The sequence below is a fragment of the Macaca thibetana genome, chromosome 18 (genome assembly GCF_024542745.1).
Source record: "Macaca thibetana thibetana isolate TM-01 chromosome 18, ASM2454274v1, whole genome shotgun sequence".
Lineage (NCBI taxonomy): Eukaryota > Metazoa > Chordata > Mammalia > Primates > Cercopithecidae > Macaca > Macaca thibetana.
Window position 1 is genome coordinate 56,053,981 of NC_065595.1, and position 24,975 is coordinate 56,078,955.

Consider the following 24,975-nt stretch of genomic DNA (forward strand, 5'->3'; position numbering starts at 1 on the left):
AAAAAGCCAAGTGCCCGTTAGTAATGGATAAAAAGCATCTTGTCTCCAAGGGCCTTGGGGCCTTATAAAAATGCAGGGAGTCCTTCACCTCTTCCATCTTCCCTGACTCCAGATGGGGCTCTGAGCTCTCTTGCTTGGGTTTCCAAGTGAGGGAATGAGCAGAGAAGGAGACGTATTCCCGCCCCAGTCTAAAAGAACAGAAGTGGGCGTGACAGCTAAACAGGTCATGCTTTCCTCTGGCTTTAAAGTGCCATCTTTCGACTGGGCGCCGTGGCTCACATCTATAGTCCCAGCACTTTGGGAGGCCGAGGTGGACAGATCACCTGAGGTCAGCAGTTCAAGACCAGTCTGGCCAGCATGGTAAAGCCCCATCTCTACTAAAAATACAAAAATTAGCCGGTGCGGTGGCAAGCGCCTGTAGTCCCAGATACTCTGCAGGCTGAGGCGGAAAAATCACTTGAACCCAGGAGGCAAAGGTTGCAGTGAGCCGAGATCACGCCACTGCAGTTCAGCCTGGACAACAGAGGGATACTCCATCGAAAAAAAAAAAATTTTTTTTTTAAATGCCATCTTTCTGTAGCAGTGGTCCTATAGTTACAGACCAGACTCCAGTACAAAACCAAGATTCGATTATGAGATTTCCACCTTCTCCACAGCCCTGGGGGAGAGAACCATATTAATTAAATGTCACCGCTGCTGAATTCCATGAGCTCCTTCGATGCTTACTTACCAGCAGCATCTACATGAAGAGGACAGGGTCCGTATCCAGCCAGAGTAAGCAACCATTCCGTTATATAATCTCGGGGAGGCCAAAAGGCCCAGGGCCTCCCCAGAGGCCCCATTTAGGCTGCTCTAGGAACTGAACCTTCCAGAGTTGCTCCTTCTCACGCCCTCTGGGCTGGGCCAAGCCCCTTCCTCTGAACTCCCACAACATCCTCCACTAATGAGTATATAACATCACACAGCAGCCATGAAGGAAAAGCAACCGTGTGAGTTGAAGAAAGGCCTCCCTATCCCTTCCAGTTCTATTCCAGCACTCCCGAGGCAGAACGTGCTGCGTGGTGAATCTGTGAGCTTGGTCTCCAGGGATACTTAGAAGCAGGCAACCATTCATCTGGGTCCTATGGGGACAGGGGATTAAGGAGCTTCCTGCATTGGGCAGAATGTTGGAAGAGGTGACCTCTAAACTGTGACTCTTCAGTTCCATGAGTGCCGTGCTGAATCTTTGTGCGACACAGACTCTTGGCAATCTAGACTTCCAGACAAAGGGAAAAATGATGGCTTTCACTCAGGTTTGCTAAGGATGATTTGCAAGTGCCCAAGCATCCCTTTGTCACCTAAATCAGATCATTAACCATGGTTACTCCTTGGTAAGATGAATTTGATTTCTTTGTTGAGTTGCTTATTTATAATCCCGTCTTGTTTCGCAGAAGCTCTGGGGTGACTATAATGCAAATTGGACAAAGCAAGAGTGCTAAAAATGCACAGACAGACCTTCAAATGCTCCTAAATCCTAGCGCCCAGCAGCCGTCCACAGTATTTATATGGAGTAATGGTGACATCCAGTGGTCAATTAAGTTACACCTGGATGAGGTTTGTGATTTTTTTTTCCCCAACCTAGAAATAATTATACCAGAAAAATTATTTTTTGAACAACTCAGTTTTGGGCTCCTCTGAACATCAAGAAAAGCCTAAATGTTGTGTCTTCAAATGCAGATAACACTGGCCTCTGCCTTTCAGCTTGTAGCATTCATGTCTGCAGACGGGCTTCGCTCAAGCGTAGAAAAAAGAGCTCTCTACTGCCTCATCTATAAAATGGAGCAGGTAATAAACTACCTGCCAAATTGGAGTCAGCAATGAGTTGCCACGGGAAGCACAGTGTGTGAGGATGGCCATAAATGTGTACAGGAGGAAAATGAGAGAGACGGTGTTCCATAGTCAAACCAGGAACAAAGAACAGAAAGCTGAAAGAATGAGCCCAGATGAAGGCGCTCAGACAGAGAACTGTATTAGGGTAAGGCCCTGGGCTTATTTGCTTTTTTTCCCCTGGCACTTAGCACAATGTCAGCACATAGCAAGGGCTCGGATATTTTTGACTCTTTCAATGAATGAATGAATGCATGCATTGAGGATTTCCTAGGCATTATACCCCCAAAGGATCTGCCAGTTAAGGATTTGGTGCGTCTGTCCAGCCTAGTTTGGATCTGGAGGTGGCACCTTGAGGTCACATCTGGAGACCAGCAAGTAGGAGAAAGTCTCTGAATGATCTAAATGTCTCAGAATAAAGTAGGCTGGAACAGCACAAGGTAATTGTGTGGGTTAAGCAGTGTTAGGAGCTAAATTGGTATAAATCCCATCTCTGTGTAGTTTGTACACTGAAAATCTACATGTTGAGTTACATAATTTGCCAACTGAGTTTGTGGTGTTTGTAGCTGACCCACTAAGCAGTGGCCTGGGAGAATGGAACAGGAGCTTGTGACAAGCCACAGTCCCTAAGCTCATAGTTTGACAGCCAGAATTATCAGAGGCTGATCTAAACGGCCTTTTGCCCAATGCCCTAGGTGGTTTTGCATAAGCTGTAACTTAGATCATTTATCTCATTTTAAATAGAATATTCATAACTGACCCCTAAAATGACATTAAAGAAAAATAGTATTCAATATAAATATTTTCTTTAATATCATTTTGGGGGTCAGTTACCTAGAAATATATATTTATTGTTTACAGGCTCTTGCTACTAAATATGTTGATTATATTGATACAGTGCTAGCAAACAAAGCAAAATACTTAAAGGTATTGTCTAAATAATCTTACACCACTGTCCTCGAGATCCACCTTGGGGAAAAAAGGTTAAAAGACTCTTTAAACCACATCAAATGACATTTTTATATAACCTGTAAAAAATGGACAAAATGATCATTTCCAATTCATCGTCCTATAACCTTGCAAAAAACGCAATAAAACACTATATTCTTGGCAAAAGCAATATGTCTGAATTTCAATTACACAAAAACACAGAGAAATCCAAGTCAATTTCTTCTTAAAGCTATAATTAATATGAAAGAGCAGAAAGTCTTATAACAACAGAAATACATTTGTATTAAGAAGATAATTCTTGGCCATTACCAGAAAATTGTTAATTCTTGAAAGAGCACATATATATAAATAGTTAGTACAATTATTATACTTTTCTCCCTACATGAAATATGATAATGTCAATGTTACAGCCAATAATAAATGAAAGAGTATGAATGTGAATTTATTTAATGGTTTTACTGCATCTTCAGTGCAGATGGGCTGCAGTCTAGATTAGAATAAAGATTTGTAAGAGTCGAGAATTGCTGAAATGATTGATTAGGAGTACAATACAATCTTCCTGCCCTATGGGTTCTCCTATTAGCAAAGTGTCATTTGCCCTCTGATATGTTACATAATCCCCACAACTTCCCAAGTTCAGCATCCTTGAACCAAGTGAGTCCTCGGTTCTCACAAGTAATTCCTTTCAAGGTCCAAAAGCCCAAGTATCAGAGAAAAGAGAAATGTATAATCTGAGACAAAAGAAAGGGGCCATCTGCATGCTTAGTTATAGATGCCAGCCACACCCTGTTATTTGATTCCATTTCATTCCTTATATGACACATAAAATGCACTATCCAGAATATAACTGATTTGGATGCAAGTCCACTAAAATGAATTTTCTCTGAGGTTTTTTTTTTTTGAGGATTTCAAGACAACTTTTAGAATAATTAGACACACGATATCTTTTTGCAGCTAAAACCTCTGCATTGGTTTCTCATTGTCACATAGATTCCACTTGCCTTATATGTCATATAGATTCTATTTGCCATATATGGCACAGGCCATAGTGCTCTGGCCACAATATACTTCTCTCCTGCCATTCCCTCATGCAACCTATCTACCCCACACCTCCACCAAAGAACACCCAGCATCCCAAACAAGTAAAAAATAAGATAAGGGACTCATTCACCTACATTTCCCAGATATCATCATTCATTTAGCAAACATCTATTTAACACCTTCTATGTGATTGGCTGTGAGTATAAAACAATGAAGAAAACATTGTTCCTATCCAAAAAACTCATAATCTGATAAACTTCTGTCAAATGTCACAGGGATATGTCTTCTTGTTATGAAGGAAACAGGACACACACTATCTTTCCAATCACCAAGGAGAAAGAGCCTGAGACCTAACAGAACAGCACTGGTAATATGGTAGCCAAAACTTTCTACTAGAGGAGCAGCTTTCTTTGCTGGGCACCATGGCTCATGCTTGTAATCTCAGAGCTTTGTGAGACCAAGGCAGAAGAACCCAGGAGTTGAGCCCAGGAGTTCAAGACCAGCCTGGGCAACATAGTGAGACCCTGTCACTATAAAAATTTTTTTTAAATTAGCCAGACACAGTGGCACACACCTGCATCACACACACCTGTGTACACACAGCAGCACATGCCAGCTACTTGGGAGGCTGAGGCGGGAGGATCGCTTGACTGAAACCCTGTCTCTAAAAAGAAAAAAGAAGGGAAAACAAGAGAAGCTGCTTCCAATTATCAATCGCATCCAAACATGGGCCAACCCACACCATTTACCCACAAAAGAATGAAGGATTGGAGAGAGAACTGGCCTTCGAAGTGCAGAGTGAAATGCAAGGGAGAATCTGGTGTCCGGCAGATCTTTCAAGGTCACCAGATTCTTGATAATGCCAGAAACAAGGCCTACCACGTGACCATGATGAGAAAGATGGCCAGGCCCTGGGATGGCCCTGGTGTGAGCAGAGTAAGCAGAGGTGAAACCTTGCAACCCAAAAGGCTGGCAGAAGAAAGTGATGATTTAAGCTCACCAAGAGAGTATTCAGGTCTTGGGGTAACTGAGGTATGAAGAAACACCAGCACTTTGGTAGCAGGAAGGGCCTGGGATTTCTGCTTTCTTGCAAAAAGCAGCCACAAGAATTTGCAGATCACATAGATTAGTGGAACAAGACTACGTTGACCACTTCTTCAATGGATATAGGGAAGGGATGACCAGGCTATGAAAGACTTGGAACCCAGCTCTCTTGGAAGGTGAGAGAAGAGAGGTCCCCAATGAATGACATCATAGCATCTCTCATTATCTCAAAGCTACCATTTATGGAGCCCTTACTAATCCCCATGACCACCCATGCAGTATTATGATCTCTCATTCTATTATGAAGAGACTCAGGCTCAGATAGACTAAGTAACTTTCTCAATATCCACACAATTAGCCATGTGTTGGAGTCACAATTCTAAAAGCAGTACATCTAATCACTATGCTGTCGTGCCTCCCTGTTTGAGTTGCTTAATTGGCCCCAGGTCTCATGGGAATGGGAGCTCTGTTGCACATCACGAGGATAAAGGCAAATGCAGTTAAGCTGCTCTCCACGTAAGATGCCAAGCAACACTGGTCATCCCAGAGATTTCCAGGCTGACTTCACACCAGCTTAGCCTTTAAAACTAAACTAAGCTAGCAAGTGCTAGGATCAAAAAATAAATAGCTAAAAAGTATCAACACTGATCAAAGAATAAAGTGAACAGTCACATACATTCATATCTAGTTTATACCACAGAGCAGTCATTGCTAAATAGAAATAACTCTTCTTGAAACCAAAATGCAGGATCAAAATAAATGAAAAACAAAACAGCTATTCTATTCTGGAAGTCAGTTATACAAGTTGATTACATATGAAGGGGACTCATTTCTCTATAAGTATGACTAGAAGGCGTTGGTGTTATTTTAAGTCTTTGCCATGCTACATAGAGATTGTTTATGCAGCAAGTAGTTGCCACAGCGGCAGGGGCTGGAGAAGAAATGTGTGTGCCTCAGCAGAGGCAAAGGAGTGTAGGGACCTGTCAACTGAAACTTGGTGTGCTGAATAAAATATTTACAGCACTATTTTATGGAGTGATCCACCTCCAAGGCATCAACTGCTTTATGCAGTATCGCATCACACTAAAAATGTTCCCTTCTGGGTCTACATATAGATGAAGTTGAAATATGTTCTTATGAATATTGGCATGATTGGAACAGATATTTGTAACTATACCTAAAATGTAGTCTCGGGGGCATAGGATTAAGAGGCTGCAAATTGAAATTTTGGATATGTCTATTTCATATTGGGAAAAGGACCTCTGTATGTTTTTTTTAATTTCTTTCATGCCATTAGAAGGATGTGTATGTTCTGCAGTTTTAAGGTAATATTTTTGCTTTGCTGTTTAGTGATCTAGTGAAAAGACTGCACAGCTGAAAATTTGTCCCTGTGGTGCATCTAGAATGTTAATAACCCAGTTATCATATGACTTGCATTTGTTTAGAAAAATGAGACAGATCTCTTTTTTATCCATTTAGTTTAGTAAATGCTATATGTTTAAATATATATAAATCTTCCACCAGACCTAAGTTTCTCAGCCTTTGCACTATTGATCTATTAGGCTAAGTAAATCTTTGTTGTGGCGCAACTGTCCTGTGCGTTGCAGGGTTTTTAGCATCATCCCTGGTCTCTACTCACTAGATACCATCCCCCCAATGTGACAACCAAAAATATCTGCAGACATTGCCAAATGTCCTCTGGGAGCAAAATCACCCCAGCTGAAAACAATGCCCTACATATTCCATCAAGATCGAGCCCCGATATTCCTCAACTGTGGCAAAGAGCCATTGTCTTTACTGGAGGTCAGGGTGTCTCTGGATGAGCTCTCCTTATCTACGCATCTCAAATGCGCTACCTGGAGGTCTGGCTCTCACAGGGCTGAGAATAATGACCAGAGCCAGGTGTACACAAAGAGAATTTTCTCCTCTAATATTTAAGTACAGCTTTATTTTTGTTTTGCAATTAACCTCTGCTCCACAGCCTTTAGTACATCTACTAGTGTTGTCAAGGAGACAACCTCCAACTAGTAGATAACAGGTAGGCCAAGATAATTGGCCCTTGGTTCCTTTCTGCTGCTCCTGCACACACAGTGGACCTTGCTGCCTCCATAAATCAGGACTGGCTGCATGATTATTGTATCCAAATAAGAAACTCACAAATTCTAGTCTCCTTTCCTTACCTGGTTTAGAACTAAAGAGACACATTTAATTTGCTTCACCAGATCAAATAAAGAGGAAGTCTGGCAATAGCGATAAACCCCAGAGATCAGCTAAATTATGTCCCAACTTGACATTTATATGAGCACACGCCTCTCAATCTCCAGAGGTGATTAGATTAAGGTTATTTTAGCTTGCACTTCATGCACGCACATCCCTAAAGACTCAGGGAAAGGGGTGGATGGTGACTAATACCATCAGTGATTTTATTCAAATGTTTTGTATTGCCAATATGCTGCCTAAAATGTTACTTAGGATGGAGAGCTACATTTCTACAGAGTGCACGCAAAGCCTTTTACATTTCAGCATTAAGGTTTTCACAAAACCTGCTCTCTCTCAGAGCCTGAGCAAACCCTTCTGCTGTTGGGACACATGATCATTGTTTGCTATCTGGGCAGATCCCACATGGCATCCTCTATCCCCAGAGACATAAATCATTTTGCTCAGAGATTTTGACTTAGTTCATTAACTCCAGAACCCTCAGGAGAAGGCTGAGACAGTGCACTGGAATGCAGATCGAACTACACTGTCTCCTGTGTGCATGGGAAGGTGGTAAGAAGCATTCCTTTGCCTCTAATCTGTGTCAAAAAACAAAAACCAAGAGAAATATAACTTGTGCTTCATGAAAATCAAAATTAGAGCTGAAATGCCCAGTCACCAACAGCAAGCCAAAACCAGCCTCTCTGTCCTGGCATGAGTCAAATCCAACTGATCACATCCAGGGTTGTTGCATTTATCCTGCCTCAATTTGTTCTTGAACAGAGAATAGCCCATGATCTTAAGAATTTCAGATTTCAGACCCGATGGTTTGAGGAATAGATATATAATACATCTCAAAATGTACTATCGATTGGCATGGAAAAATAGTAAATTATTATTGTTTTGGGCTTTTTTGTTTTGTTTTTTTTTTTGTTTGTTTTGAGATGGAGACTCACTCTGTCTCCTAGACCGGAGTGCAGTGGTATCATCTTGGCTCACTGCAACCTCTGCCTCCCAGGTTCAATTAATTCTCTTACCTCAGCCTCCCAAGCAGCTGGGACTACAGCCACGTACCACCACACCCAGCTAATTTTTGTACTCTTAGTAGAGACTGGGTTTTGTCATGTTGACCAGGCTGGTCTCAAACTCCTGACCTCAGGTGATCCACCTGCTTCAGCCTCCCAAAGTGCTGGGATAACAGGCATGAGCCACCTCACCCGGACAAATTATGATTTTTTTTAAAATAAATAACTTCCTCCAATCCAAAAGACATGTTTCAGCCTTGGTTAAAAAAATATATGGGTAGCAATTTAGTGTTATGAATTTTAGAATTACTTTATCTGTAGCTTGTAAAATAAAATTTCAACCCTTTTTAGTTGTAGATATGTATATTGTTTCTCTTACTTCCCTGAATTCTCCTTTGCTCTTTATGTAATATTTAATCTATTCATAATATGGCCATTCATCCTCTATTTAGCAGACCTGTTCCAAATATTCTATCTTGTTGCTATTGTGGTAGACGACCCTATCTCAGAATATGTGTTCCAATTTTAAGGTCCAAAAATACCTACAAGTGCCTGTAAGAACAAAACACAAAATACTTCGGAAAAAGACATCCCTCATCGTACCTAAACTCCCAATATCCTATTACACAGAACTGTCAGGTGCAAGGGAAACTCCATAATTCATTTTCCTCCTTTGTCTATATTTACCCTCACTTCAATCCACATAGGATTTCAGGCAACTTACAAAAGTATATACATCACAAAAGAATAAAGTAGTTGAAGGAATCAGGGCAAAGGCAAATGAGAATAGAAAGTTAGTAAAAACCAGAGGTAAGATCAGAATGCAGACAGTCATAGCATGGGGCCCCATCCAGGTACAAGAAGTGATCCTGGAGTGTTCCTTTAAGCTGCCTAATGGCCAAAGAGACGACAGAAAGACCATCGTTATGAGACTGAAAGCAAACTGTTGAAGAGCAGCCTGGTTGGATGTCAAGACCTGAGAGTCATCTCTCTGGTGGTGCCTCCTAAGGAAGGACCTCAACAGCATCTGAATTCATTTTGTTCATCTTCCTAACCTTTACCAAGGGAACGCCTAAGCCCTCCCAAGTAAGACATGGATGGTTTTCATTGTTAAAAATAATCACTAGGGAGGAAAAATTGGAGACACTATCCAGTGACTCATAGAGCTGCAAACGTTTCTCCTTCTTACTCCTTGTGTCTTATGGTTTTATTATACGCTTTTTGGTCCCCTTTCTGTAGCATGCTTGCTAACTCTCCCATCATATAGATAAAGGTCTAGCCACCCTAAAAACCCATTCTTTGAAAGTTGTGTATAACCTTAGAGCATCAGCCCCAAGACTGAAGAAGCCTTCACATGAATGAGGACCTGCAGTGCCCTAAAAACACGTTTTGCTCTAAAATACACCCTGCCAATGTGCAAAGTCTAGATTGTTTTGCTCTTAGCTTCCTATAGTACTTAAGTCTTACCTAGAATAATTCACCCTTAGTGAAACCTTTTTTTGAGGGGAGGGGACATATGGAAAAAAGCAGGCAACTCAGAGTAATAATGAATATTACATGCTCTTATAAAGAATGTCTTCAAAGGAGGGGAGCCTTGCCAGCATTACTGAGTAATGATCTTTGAACACAGCATTAAAGTCAAAGCATGAAGGAAGGCAGATAAAATATTTAATGACATCTAATATTCCCAGCTCTTGCAAAAAGCCAAGAACTGGTCACAGTTTATCAGTAGCTGCACATTTTAATATCATTAGACAACAATTTTTTCCAATCAGAGTAATAAAGTTACCAAAATCACGGGGTGGTAGAAAGGAAGGGAAATAAAGCAGGTTATAAACTGCTCGGAAATCCTGTCTTTTCCAATTGACTTTTAATATGAATGTGGAAACTGGGCTCAACAATCAGTTGGCTCACTTGGTTCACAGATCGGCCAGAGCCTCAATAAATATTGAGGATGTTTCTACGAAACAATCTTTGACTAGTCATGTTCAGGACAAGTCTTTTAAAACCCCCCTCACCTCCTGGGACACAAGTGTGGTCAGAAGTCCTTTTTGGCTCTAGTGTGTCATTGACCTCAAATCTTCCAATCCTGTCAATATGAATCAGTTAAAGGAGAGTTACATATCTGGAATTTTGCACCAGGCAAATAGGTGCTTCAAGAGGATGGGGTGGAGGTAGATAAGTATGTAGGTAGGTCGATAAGGCAAGGAGATCTGTTCTGTCACCAGAAGAAAACCAGGCAGGAACAGTGGACAAACAGAAACCAGTCTATGGAAGGACAATTTACTGAGACACCAATTTGCCTGGGTTCTCAAGGAATAGTCTTCTCCTCCTCCACTGCACCATCCCCCTCCACATAGCAAGGTTCTTACTGTTCTTGCCACAGAAATTTGAGAAAATATAAGCTACTTAAAGCTACTTTTTTTGTAAAAACCTGAGTTGTTGGGTTTTTTTTTTTTAAGATACAGAATATATCAATTTTCTAAGACTGCTATAACTAAGTGCCACAGACTGGGCGGCTTAAACAACATGGATTTATTTTCTCACAGTTTTAGAAGCTGGAAGTCTGAGGTCAAGGTGTCGGCAGGGTTGGTTTCTTCTGAAGGCTGTCTCCTTGGCTTGCCAGGTGGCCGCACTCTTGCTGCGTGTTCCATGCTCATCTCCCTGGGCTGCATTGTCTGGTGTCTCTCCCTGTGTTCTAATCTCCCCTTCTTACAAACACACCGAGCTTACTGGATTACGGCCCACATGGATGACCTCATGTTTACGTAATTACCTCTTTAAAGGCCCTATCTGCAAAAACAGTCACATTCTAAGGTGCTGTAGTACTTCAACATATGAATTTGGAGGACCCCAAAGTTCAGCCCATAACACAGAGAAACATATTTTGGGAAATGAAGAGAGAGGCATGTAAGTCCTGTGGGAAGCTCATATCTACACCCATTTCAGGGAGTGCCTAGGGAGGTCATAAGACCTTGAAGGTGTTGCTCTGGGAGACACCTAGAGAGGACAGACCTAAGTACAATGATGCCTCGGCCTCCTTCGGGATTCCTGGGCCCAAAGACATGGCACACAAGTAGCAGAGCCTCCCAATCTGAAGGCGGGGACACTAAAAATTTATATGGTCACAGGAACAGGCTGGTGGTCGATGACCAGATGGTCATCCCTGATGCTCAGCCTCTAATGCCCAAATGCTTTGCACCATTCAGGGGTAGAATTCCACAGGGAGCCTCAGCAATGACCAACATTGAATTTCTAGACAGCCCTGTGGATAGGGGCTCTGCAACAGATTTACATTAGTTTAAAGAAAACGTAGAATGTGATATTTCTTGTTGCTTACAGGCTGAATTTACACCTGCAAGAATTATGTCAGGATGTATATAAAGTTTAGGAAAGAATAAAACAGAATAGAAACCAAGCCCATATTTATACAATAAGCCAACCACGGCATCTCAAACTGCACAGAAGCAGGACAGAGTTTAAATTAAGAGGTCTTAGAGTACAAAACAATTTATCTGGATGTAAAAGGCAAAAGTGAGTCAGGTCTCTTGACCTATTCCAACAATACACGCATCTTCTCCATAAATGATAATAACAGTAGTTCTACGTGCTAGGAGCCAACCCCATCCAATCACTTCAGCACTCTTTTTTTTTTTTTTTTTTTTTTTTTTTTTTTTTTTTGAGATGGAGTCTCACTCTGTCCCCCAGGCTGGAGTGCAGTGGTGCAATCTCGGCTCACTGCAACCTCCGTCTCCTGGGTTCAAGTGATTCTCCTGCCTCAACCTCCCAAGTAGCCAGGATTATAGGGACCTGCCACCATGCTGGGCTAATTTTTATATTTTTAGCAGAGATGGGGTTTCATCATGTTGGCCAGGATGGCCTCAAACTTCTGAGCTCAGGTGATCTGCCTGCCTCAGCCTCCCAAAGTGCTGGGATTACAGATGTGAGTCAGCAAGGCCGGCCTCTCATTGAATTTGAAATAGTTATCATAGCTCTCCTGTGTATCTCAGTATTTTAGCATTATTTGTGATCTCAGGTATCTCTTGTTGACACAATCCTCCTCCTTAAATGCTAAACTTCATGAGAGCAGGATCTCTATTTTCTACCTCTTTTGGACTGTTTCATCGTAGCTAGAGAAATTTGGCTCAGTTAATTCCAGGTGACAGCCATGACCAAGAAGTCTTTCTTTTCTTCCCTTCATAAGCATTAAACAGAATCTGTGTGTCCCTTTGTATTCCTGAGACAGAATGGGGAGTGAAATCTCCCTGTTTTTCCATTAACACAAATTAAGGCCATTTTCAGAAAAATTTTCTGGCAGGTAGCTAAGTTCTAGAAATATCACTGGAAGAAAAAAGAGGTCTGGTATTGAGAAAAATAAGAGAAACCAGAAGAGAGGCAGATTCCAGAGAAAAAGCATGAGAACATAATTAGTTCAGTTTAGGGTAATATGAGCACTTGAAAGTCCTCTCCACCCCTTCTCCTACCCCATACCCAGCCAAGTAATGTGCTTTTTCTAAGCCCTGACTTCTGAACCACTAAAGAAATAAAACAGTAAAGCAAATAGGAAATTAAAACATCCCCATTATTTAAAGTAAGGTTGATATTATAGAACACAGTGTATACCTGTAGGCCAGTGGATTCACGCAGGCTGAATCCCGAATTAGACTGCTGCTGGTCCTCCCCACCATGGGTGCCCTTTACCTCCCATGGTAGGTGCAAGGACTTTCCCACTAAGCCTCCTGAAGGCCAAGAGGAACCAAGACAACATGTTCTCCAAGAGCAGCTCACCAATCAGGGAGTTTTCTCCTCTCCAAAGTGGAGAAGGAGTACAAAGAGGATGAAAGTGTTTTACTAATGCACATGACTCCCTGTGGAAGAAAATATCAGGAGTGAAGAACATGTGCTCTCTCCCAATGGACATGTTGGGCATAAGGTCCCAAACACAAGCCAGGGGAGCCATCCCACACGTGAATGTAGAGGGAGGTGAGGGGGTATTCAGGAGTGAGGTCTGGGCTGGGACATGCCCTGGGTATTGGCAGTGGACACATAGTGATGGAAACCAAGAACTGAGACGCGCTTCCTCAGAAAGGGGATGTAGAATGTAAGGAAAGGGGGAGTGCGAATAGAGCCCTTAGGAAGATGAGCATTCAGGCGTAGAGAAGACAAAGAGAAACCAGGGAAGAAAGGTAGAAGGAAGCATCCAAGAGCTAGCAGAACAAGGGCAGAATGGTGTCGTGAGAGCCAAGAAAAGGAGAGAAGACAAGAGTGAGCAATAATGACCAACGATAGGAATCGGGGATGGCTCGGGCAGTTGGCAGCCTGGAGAGCACTTCTACCCACTTCTGAAGAGTAGTTTTGAGATGAAAGCCTAATTGTAGTGGGTTGAGAAATGAATAGAAGTTGAGGAAAACCTATTCCCCGCCCTCAAGGAGAGAAGAGCTTGGTGGCAGCTACGGATAATTAAACAGGCAATTACAAAAGGCATGGTCTTTGACTTAGATTCATGAATGTGTCCCCAAAAGGTCAAAAAAAATCATGGACCAAACTACATGTGCCTCATTTGTATGTGAATTAATCTGGGAAGAGATGCATAGCTTTCATAAAATCCAATTGCCTAACATGAGGAAACAAGAAAACAGGCTACTAAATAGAGACAGTTCAGAATCCTAAGCCCTCAGAAAGAACAAGTTTATAGTTAAAGTCCTAGGTCATGGCAGCCAAGTACGGTAGGAAAAGAACTGAATCCAGAAAGTCAACTACATTAGTCCATTTTCGCCCTGCTATAAAGAACTTTCCTGAGACTGGGTAGCTTATGAAGGAAAGAGGTTTAATTGACTTACAGTTTTGCATGACTGGGGAAGCCTCAGGAAACTTAACAATCATGGCAGAAGGGGAATCAGTCACGTTCTTCACAAGGCAGTAGGAGAGAGAAGTGCAAAGGATGAACTTCCAAACACTTATAAAACCATCGGATCTCTTGAGAACTCACTCACTACTATGAGAACAGCATAGGGGAAACCGATGCCATGATCCAATTACCTGCCTCCCTAGACATGTAGTGATTACAGGTCCCTACTTTGACTCGTGGGTATTATGATTCAAGATGAGATTTGGGTGGAGACACAGAGCCAAACCATATTAACAACTCTCCCAGAGGTGTTTCCCTAATTGATACCATTGATATCTGGGGGGCACTTGAGGGGTCAGGTGAGGAAGTCTTGGTAAAAGAATAGGAGAAACTAAAGCAATGAGAGAGACGGAAAGCCAGAGCAGTCATCCATGAATTTCACAAATATCTGATAAGTGCCTGCATGTCCTAGGCAGGGCGCAAGACCTTGGATACATCCTTCACGGAACTTACATTCTAAGAGCTTTTGTGTTTAAAATATGAGATGCTGAAACTTGACGTTTCACAGGTGAAAACAGCTCTTTCACTACATCAAGTTAGATTTGCTCAATTATTTCATTCTTAAATCACCATGTTCCCCTTTGGAGGGGGGAAAAAAAAGAAAGAAAAACCATGCATGGTGATTAACCCACCAAGCTGCTAGTTCAATCTCCCGTGCTCTCCTTTGAGTCATGAGGGTGCAAGGAAAAAACAGGATGACAATAAAAAGAGAGAGAAAATTAATATGTTAAAACTTTACATTTCAACATTGAGCTGACATTGCAGCAAGGCTCCTTCCAGCTGCTTTGTCTGGCCATGTCAAGAAGTGACCGTGATTTATGGTGCCACCTCCGTAATTTCAATGCTCTTGATCTCCCACTGGAAGCAGTGACAAGTAAGGTTAACTGCTGTGTAAAGAGACAGTATGAGTAATGCTTCATGCACAGAGCTGGCACTGATCTACAGTGTGGCGGTGAGGTGCGGGGAGCAAGCAGGGATGTCAGCCATTGGTTAAATCCCTTTCGAATGGCAACCTCCAAAATGCCCTAACACCTTGTGGAACAGTCAGGACTTACGTGGAAAAATACCCTGAATTGTGTTAGGATCTTTTGCCTTATCCTTGTTCCCTTACAAATTTGAAACAGCCGACTTGACTGATAATTGCATTCTGTATTGTTAGTAATGGCTAACACTAAGTGTCCATGCCATGTGCCAGGCCCTGTCTACTTGGCTTATAGTCATTGCTCCAGTTATTCCTCCTCTTATCAGCCCCCATGGTCATCCCCATTGACAGATGAGAAGAATGAGGCTCAGAAGGTTAAACAGCTCACCCAAGAGTGTGAAGCCACGCCAGGATTTGAGCCCAGATCATCTGACTGCAGGAGCTTGCTATACTAGTCCATTCTTGTTTATTTAATCCTATCTATTTATTTTTACATGTATTTTTTTTTCTTTAGCCAGCACACATACACTTCTTCTTTTTCTTTTTTCTTTCTTTTTTTTTTTTTTTTTTTTGAGATGGAGTTTCACTCTTGTCACCCAGGCTGCAGTGCAATGGCACAATCTTGACTCACTGCAACCTCCACCTCCCGGGTTCAAGAGATTCTCCTGCTCAGCCTCCCAAGTAGCTGGGATTACAGGTACCTGCCACCACACCTAGCTAATTTTTTTTTTCTTTTTTTTCTTTTTTTTTTTTTTTTTTAGTAGAGACAGGGTTTCACCATGTTGACCGGCTGGTCTCCAACTTCTGGCCTCAAGTGATCCACCCACCTTCGCCTCCCAAAGCGCTGGGTTAACAGGCGTGAGCCACCATGCCCAGCCTGCTTACATATATTTCTAAAGGATTGCTTGCTCTGCTACTAATGAGTAGACTGGAGTATGTGTCACTGTAGAAAATCATTCATTTACCTTCCAAAGCCACAGTTTGCCTTGGTAAACAGGGTCTAGATCAAAAATTGTTGTATATGCAAATATTCTATGAAGGCTAATTACTTTTTCATATACTTCTGTCTCATGTCTCCTAAGTAAAGGAAAAAGAAAGGAGAAACTAACATCAACTGAACAACTACTTCATTCTAAACATTGTTTCAGGTGCAAAAAACCTCACAATAACCCCACCAGGTAGATATCTTTATCCCCGTTTTATAAATTGGGAAATGGAGGCTCATGAAAGTCAGAGACATTTTCCAGGTATAACTGTGAGAGGTAGAAGTGGGCTCAAGGGCCTCAGGGATTCCTCACCAGGACTGACATGTATTGTGGATCTCTTAGTCACTTTCAGTGTCTCATACTCTATTTCACCTACAGGTGAGCAGAAATTAAGGGAAAGGAGAAGGAAAAGAAGAGAAGAAATTAAGGAGCAGTGTGAGAGTTGATTTCAGAGATTGGATATCCCTGAAACACTGAAGAAATGGCTTCTCTGCTTTCCAAATTTCCTCAAAATCTGACCTAGGTCTTATCAGGGATGTTTGTTTGTTTGGTTTGGTTGTTTGTTTTTGGCAGGGTTTTGTTCTGTCACCCAGGCTGGAGTGTAGTGCCACGATCACAGTTCACGGCAGCCTCAACCTCCTGGGCTCAATCGATCCTCCTGCCTCAGCCTCCTGAGTAGCTGGGACTACAGGGGCACACCCCTATTCCTGGCTCTTATCAGAGACTTTGGATTACAGTTGCCCAGACAACAACCCTGAGATGCTACACTCAAAGTACTTGCCTGGCAAAAAGCCAAATTCCCTCCATCTTCCGACATATGCACAGTACCTGTGTGAGGTTTTCTTTCCAAAGCACCTGAGGACAAGGTCAAGGCTGTGCTGCTATTGGGATTTTGTCCCGCACAGTAACTCAGCTGACAGTGACTGGGTTCCTAGAGAAGGAGCTAGGGGCCTACCCGCCTTTCTTCACACAAATGTCATCTCAGTCTTATCTTCTCAACTCTTTCGCTGCACTGAAGAGTTCTTGAAAGCCAGTTCAAATCTCACTTCAAACTTTTTTTCTCTTAGAGAAATAAAAATGCTGTTGTTTTTGTCTAATGGAAGTACTGTGCTGTGACTGGATCTGTAACAACGGCGTGTCAAAATGCCAAAAAAGTGTGTCAAAAATAACATTTAAAAAAACTCAAGGGAGACATGTTATAGTCCTAAATGAGTATTTTTATTTCTCTGTGTTGAAATGTGTTTGTTTCCTCTCCAGGGTCTTAATAAACCTCAAAGAAACACACAACACTTAATGAACACAATTTCAGGGCCAATTCAGCTCTTGATATCCCATTACTGTCAAAACATCTCTCACTTGTATTTGTGAGTTCTCCTCTTCCAAGTCTTTCTATTCAATTTTTCTTCACTGGATGCTTATTTTCCCTAAATCCTGAACCTCTGAAGTATATGCATATTGCCATGAAGTTAATCAACTAAAAAGAATTAATTTCAATTTATTTTCTTTGTCATTTTTGAGGAAACATCATCAACTATTTCCTGACACATTAGAGATAAAAGTCAAATTCATGGCAATCCCATGTTGCCAAGGGTTTGTGTATTTAATTTAATGGGCTTTCAAATAATATTCAATAGAGTCTATAGGCAGTATGCTCGCCTCCCATGATTTGGCTGAGAAACGATAAGAATATCTAAATTTTAGAGCCTGTTCAGCTAAATTCAAAGTATCATAGTGTTGGCTGGGTGCGGTGGCTCACATCTGTAATTTCAACACTTTGGGAGGCCAAGGCGGGCCGATCACTTGAGGTCAGGAATTCGAGACCAATCTGGCCAACATGGCCAAACCTGGTCCCTACTAAAAATACAAAAATTAGCCAGGCATGTTGGGGCGTGCCTGTAATCCCAGTTACTCAGGAGGCTGAGGCAGGAGAATCGCTTGAACCCAGGACGTGAAGGTTGCAGTGAGCTGAGATCTCACCACTGCACTCTAGCCTGGGTGCAGAGTAAGACTCTGTCTCAAAAAAAAAAAAAAAAAAGTATCATGGTGTCTCTTTGCATAACTTGTAGAGGAAATATTTATTTCTAACAAGATCCATGGTGAAGATGTGATCTAATGCCAGGAAGCTCCTTGAATTTCCTGGTTCTATCACCTCATCCACTGCTTGTTGTCTACTTTGCTTTCTCACTGCAGAGGCAAACACATGACCCAGGCAGAAAAGTCAAAATCAGGATGTCTCCATTTCCTGAGCAAAGCAATTAAAAAGCAGGTGGACCTGTGGCATAGCAGAGCCATAGTTTGTTTTTTTTTTAAGAATTATTTTAGGCCAGGTGCAGTGGCTCACGCCTGTAATCCCAGCACTTTGAGAGGCCGAGGTGGGCGGGTTGCTTGAGCTTAGGAGTTCGAGACCAGTCTGGCTCTACTCTGACTCAAACGAGAAAAAAAATATTTTGATAGTAGGAGGGAAAAAATATAAGGTCTCTTCTTAGTTCAAGAAGAATGAAGAATGAGGTAAGCATAAGTCTGGCACTGCTGATGGCCATTTTGTTGGGATGTGAAGAATGACTTTCTAAGCATGAAGTTAACAAAGGTAGCCAACAGCCAAAAAACAAAGAACAATCTTGATAATAGTGTTTGAACTCATAGATGCAGCTCTACCCAAAGTCAGATCCACCCTCTTAGATTTCCAAGTTATATGAGCCAATTCATTTCCTTTTGTGTCCATGTTAGTTGAATTTTGCTTCTCAGCCTTCCTGAATAACATACCTGATTCTTCCCATAGGTACCCAGAAAGAGTGTTTCATAAGCTAGAAGGCACAGTGGTTCCACGTGGGTGGGTTTTGTACTTTCCTGTTGCTATAACTGAATCATGCAAAGATGCAAGGTGCTTTTACGCAGATGGTTTTCCCACAGAAATGGACTAAGATTGAAGATCTGCCCACCTCTCAGCCCTTTCTGGTTTTTAAATTTTTTATCTTCTTCATCTCTTCAATAATAACTTTTTACTGCAGAAGACCACTGATTACCATCCCCATGCTACATTTGCTAGGTGTTCTGATACAACTATGATGGGGTAGCAAACACGTACAATCTATACTACGAGGCAGTCACAATAAGGATTAGAGTCTTTGAAATATCCATACAATTGGGATTATTCAAAACATACTAAGAAACCCATTGATATTAATGGATCAAGAGCAAAAATCCATACAATTGTCTCCATAAATGTTGTAAAGGCATTTCAGGCTGGGTGCAGTGGCTCACTCCTGTAATCACAGCACTTTGGGAGGCTGAGGTAGGAGGATCACAAGATCAAGAGTTCAAGACAAGCCTGGCCAACATGGTGAAACCCCATCTCTACTAAAAATACAAAAAATTAGTTGGACATGGTGGTGGGTGCCTGTAATCCCAGCTACTCAGGTAGTTGAGGCAGGAGAATCGCTTGAACCCAGGAGGCAGAGGTTGCAGTGAGCTGAGATCACACCACTATACTGCAGCCTGGGCAACAGAGTGAGACTCCATCTCAAAAAAAAAAAAAAAAAAAAAAAAAAGGCTTTTGAAAATTTCAATATCTACTTTTAATTTTTTTATCTTAACAAAATAGGAAAAGATGGGTAAACTTCCTTAGCATGATAAAATACATCTGTCTCAATCTCCCATCATGCTTACTGAGAAAAAACTATACATATTCTCAAAAGATGAGAAACAAAACAAAGATGCCCACTTTATCAACTACTATATAACATTATAATGGGGATATCAGCCAATATAACAAAACAAGAAAAAGAAATGAGGCATAAAAAAAAGAAAAGAGGCTGGGCACGGTGGCTCACACGTGTAATCCCAGCACTTTGGGAGGCTAAGTTGGGCAGATCGCTTGAGCTCAGGAGCTGGAGACCACCATGGGCAACATGGCAAAACCCCGTCTCTATAAAAACTACGAAAAAATTAGCCAGGCAAGATGGTGCACCCCTGTAGTTCCAGCTACTCAAGAGGCTGAAGTGGGAGGAACACTTGAGCCTGGGAGGCAGAGGCTGCAGTGAGCAGAGATCATGCCACTGCACTCCAGCCTGGGTGACGCAATGAGACCCTATCTCAAAAAAAAAAAAAAAAAATAGAGAGAGAGAAAGAAAAGAGGTAAAATTAGCATCATTTAAAATAATGTAATACTCTCTCAAGAAAATCCAAGTCAACTGTTTTAATAATGCAAAGCTATTGCTGAAACTAAGAACGAGCATAAGTGTGATCAGAAACAAAACTGTTACATAAAATTAATAGCCACCACATATTTACTGTTCAGGCAACTACCGGTTGTATTGTAAAATGGAAGAAAAAGACTTGATTTGAAATAGCAAAAAAAAAAAAAAAAAAAAAGCTGAGGGGGATAATATATCTAGGAATGAACTTAGCCAGAAGTATGAAAAATCCACATGAAGTAAATTTTTAAATGCTACTAAGGGGCAAATAGTAAGTAAATAAATGGAAAGACAACCATTCTCTGAAACAAGGAAAATCAAATTATAAAGACGTCATCTCTCCCCAAATTAATCAGAGAATTTAACACAACTCTAGTGAGCCCAGCATGGTGGCTCACACCTGTAATCCCAGCATTCTGTGAGGCTGAGGCAGGCGAATCACTTGAAGTCAGGAGTTCGAAACCAGCCTGGCCAATATAGTGAAACCCCATCTCTACTAAAAATACCAAAAAAATTAGCCAGGCATGGTGGTGGGCACCCGTAATCTCTGCTCCTTGGGAGGCTGAGGCAGGAGAATTGCTTGAACCTGGGAGGTGGAGGTTGCAATGAGCCGAGATGGCACCACTGCACTCCAGCCTGGGCAACAGATGAGACTGTCTCAAAAAAAAAAAAAAAAAAACTCTAGTGAAATTACATATAATTAAGAAAAAAACACAGGCAAAGCCATTCTAATGTTCCTATGGGGGGAAAAAAAGTGGTCAAGACTGTTCAGGAAAATGTAAAGAATTTATCTGAAAAGAAAAGCAAGAAAAAGAGTAATAATGAAAAAGAGCAATGCTGGGTATTGACATCTGTTATAAAGCTAGAATAATTTTAAAGTACACCACCATTCATAAAAAAAATACCAATAGAACAAAACAGAAAAATTGAGAAATAGACCCAAATACACAATATAAATTTAATATATGGGTTTTTTGTTTGTTTGTTTTGTTTTTTAAGATGGAGTTTCACTCTGTCACCTAGGCTAGGGTGCAGTGGCACAGTCTCAGCTCACTGTAACCTCTGCCTCCCAGGTTCAAGCAATTTTTGTGCCTCAGCCTCTCAAGTAGCTGCAATTACAGACATGTGCCACCACACCTGGCTAATTTTTGTATTTTTAGTAGAGAAGGAGTTTCACCATGTTGACCAGGCTGGTCTCAAACTCCTGACCTCAAGTGATCTGCCTGCCTCAGCCTCCCAAAGTGCTGGGATTACAGGCGCAAGCCACCAGGCCTAATTTAATATATGTTAATGTTGGCATTTCAAAATAACAGGCAAAAGGTAGTTTACACAATAAATAATACAGGTTAGCTATGTGAAAAAAATATTCAGTTGTATCCCTATCTCACGCTTTACACAAAAACAAATTTTAGATTGAGCAAAAATCTAAGTGTAAAATATAAACCCATAAAAATACCAAAGGAAAGTAGAAAAATATATTTAAACCCTCCAAGTGAGAAAAGACGTTCTGTGTATGTGACAAAACTCAGAACCCTGAAAATAGAAATTGTGAAAGATGGAACTATACATATAAAATATTTCTGAATGGCAAAAACATACAAATCAACAAACAAATAACATAAACAATTGAAAAGATAATCTAGGCCAAAAACACACACTTGCAGATGATATCACAACCAAAGAGCTAAAATTTCTTCACTATGTAAAGAATGTCCTACAAATTAATAAGGAAAAAAATAAACAACGCAAAAGAACACAGTCTGCTCAGGAAAGGAAATAATTAGTGACTTCCAAAAAAATGCTCAGCTTCACTCAAAATAACAGTAATTAAAATTATAATGAAATAACACTTTAGCCTTCTAAACTGGCAAACTTCAATACATTTGATAATATACTTTGTAGATGGGAATATGAAAAAACAGGCTCTCTCTTCTCATATCACTGATAGAAATATAAACTGATATAATCTCTATGGGGATAAATTTTGTAATATATATCAAAATGTTAGATGTTTGTATCTTTTAACTCATCAATTCCACTCCTAAGATCTTATCCTGTGGAAGTAAGATTCACATAGCATGACTGAGTACAGCATTGTTTATTGCAGGAAAAAATTAGGAAGAACTAAGTGTCCATCCATAGGAGATGTACATTCAAACAGTACACAGCCATTAAAAAGAAAAATGCTAGTCCCAGCTACTCAGGAGGCTGAGTCAGGAGCATCACTTGCACCCAGGAGTTGGGGGTTGTAGTGTACTATGATCATGCCTTTGAATAGTTACTGCACTCCATCCAGCCGGGGTGACATAAAAATAATAAATAATAAAGCATGTCTTTATGTTGTGACACAGAATGATCTGCCAGATACGTGTGCTTGTAATGCAAAGGATTTCTCTGAAAGGAAAAGCAAGAAACTGAAGCTGGACTCTTGGTGGCTGGAAGGTAGAGTGGGAAGGCTTGGTTTCACTGTATAACCTTATGTATCTTTTGAATTTGTGTTTTATACATGTTTGTATTACTTATTGAAAATAATTAGGGAGCTTCCTGAGAGCTTAACACATGGAGGTTCCTGGAGAGTGGCCCAGTCAGAAGGGCTTGGAAGCTCCCAGCACCTTCCCCACTACCTTGCCCTACATATCTCTTCATCTGTATCCTTTGCAATATCCTTTATAATAAACAAGTAAACTTAAGTTTCAAAGATCAGATTTATGACATGTTCAGGTACTTGCCTCCAGCCACACAAGTAGTTCTCATCAGTGCCACACTGCCTCGCGAAATCCTAGAGATGACCAGCAAGTACATGCTGGACCCAGTCCGCATCTTGGTGGATTGACTCTGGAAGGCATCAAACAGCTTTTTGTGGTAGTGGAAAGAGAAGAGTGGAAACTCAACATCCTGTGTGATCTCTACAAAATGCTAACTGTCATTCAGGTGGTCATCTTCTGTAATACCAAAAGGAAAACTGACTGACTGGTGGAGAAAATGAAAGACGTTGCTCTCACCATGTCCTCGATGCACAGAGACACACCTCAGAAAGGGCCACAGTCTGTCATGAAGGAGTTCCCATCCAGCGCCAGCACAGGGCTCATTTCTACAGATGTCTGGGCCGGGAGGTCAGATGTCCCTCAGGTGTCTCTCATCATTAACTATGACCTGCCCAAAAACAGAATTGTACTCGCACAGAATTGGGAGATCAGGTCGATATGGCTGGAAGGGTGCGGCCATTAACTTTGTCAAGAATGACCGACATCCGCATCCCGAGAGACATTGAACAGTACTATTCCACTCAGATAGAAGCAATGTCTATGAACACCACTGATCTGATCTGAAGAAGCAGTCCCACTACTCTAAAGATGAGTTGGAGACTGTTCATCTATTTTGGGTTCCTGTTTGGAAATATTTAGGAGCAGTTTTTATTTAGTGGGGTTTATGTGGACTATCTTTACATAGCTCTCCCCCAAACACCCCAGGAAAAGCTCTGGGGATCCTGCCATGTCTTCTTATCCATATGTAAATAATGCATTGCTTTAAGCCTTTTTCACTAAACATTTAAAACTTTTCCCATAAAAATATAGTAATTAGAATTATTCAAATTACTAAATTATTTTTAAATAACAAAAATAGAATATCTATACTTCAATGCAGGGAGATTGTTTCTAAGACTCAATTTTAAGAAAATAAACCAAAATACAGAAAGTACATACATATCCACCACAATGGTTTTTAGTTGTTTTTCTTTTGTTTTAATAATGAGGAAGTGGCAACAACATAAATACCCAATATTAAAGGAATAAAGAAATAACATTACATGCATGAAATGAAATATTATGCAGCTATTAAAATGATGTTTATGAAGAGCTTTCAACAACCTGGGGATGTAGTTATGTGATAAAATTTAGTGAAAAAAATCAACACAGATAATTTTATATGCTATGATCTCAACTATGCAAAAAACACATAGGAAGCAAGTTAAAGTATTAATAATTATCTCAGTGCAGTGGAATTACAGAACATCTCTTTTCCTCTGTACTTCCTCATAGTTTTCAGTTTTCCCAAGATGGGGATATATTTTTACTATAGCATCAAAAATGGTTAATAACAACTAAAATCTGGATGCTCTTGCTCACAAACCCTGGATCCCTTATTTACTAATGACTGACTCAGAGAAACATCTTTCTAGGGCTTCATCATACATTTCACACACAATGGTTTTCTGTCTTCTAATAGGATCCTACCAGAAGTGATTTCATTTCATCTCCCTCTCAGTGCTGGAAAGATTGGTGCCCACCTTTTCCTCATCATGCCCTCTGCATGGGACTGTGAGTCCAGCAGTATAACAGTTTCAGGAGTCAGTCTACTGGGATACATATCCCAATTCCATCATTTTCGACTTCATTTCTCTGGGCCTCCCTGGGGATACAGGAGATCCCCCGTGGAATGTCACTACATGGATTAAATGAGATCCTTTGTGTCACGTGCATAGCTCACAGTCTGGGACCTAGTCAATCCTTAAGAAATATTAGGTATTTTGCACAATAGAGTGTGCTTTTCAATTCAAGACTGTGACTTCAAAACAGGGAGAGAAACTATCCTAATAACACCTTCTCTAGCAGCTTCTCTGAGTCCATTTTTGCCCAACAGTTTGAGATTCTATCATATGGCTTGAGGTTTTGTTTGCATTAATTCTTCCTTTACTCTGCCACTGGGATATCCTGCAGCCTCTGAAACCCACACCAGCGGGAAGCCTTGGGGACTTTATAGACTTTGTGCTGATGCCCCGGGATGGCTGTCTTTCCTAGAGAAGAGGGAATGAATTGGGGGCAGCAGAAGGTCAGAGAAACCC

The 24,975-nt window shown here is 41.1% G+C and overlaps 1 pseudogene; it reads left to right on the forward strand.

Moving 5' to 3' along the window:
• Positions 1–718: 718 nt before the first annotated feature.
• LOC126941096 (eukaryotic initiation factor 4A-III-like) lies at positions 719–23,461 on the forward strand (annotated as a pseudogene).
• Positions 23,462–24,975: the final 1,514 nt, after the last annotated feature.